Raw genomic sequence first — 229 nt, forward strand, 5'->3', positions numbered from 1 at the left:
CCTCAAACTCTTTCACAACACATACCGAAGCACTGTCAGCCAGGCCATGAACACGTCAGCCGCTGGTTGTGCTTTATCGACGCAATCAGGCAATAAACCACCGTTAATCCATTGATAAATCAATGTACTGAAAACATGTATTTACCTTATTCTTGCTTTTAGCATCCGATGAAGCAATTTCTACACCAAGAATAAACCAACCAATTGGATTTTAGATTACATATTTTAT

The sequence above is a fragment of the Oncorhynchus masou genome, chromosome 11, assembly GCF_036934945.1.
Source record: "Oncorhynchus masou masou isolate Uvic2021 chromosome 11, UVic_Omas_1.1, whole genome shotgun sequence".
Lineage (NCBI taxonomy): Eukaryota > Metazoa > Chordata > Actinopteri > Salmoniformes > Salmonidae > Oncorhynchus > Oncorhynchus masou.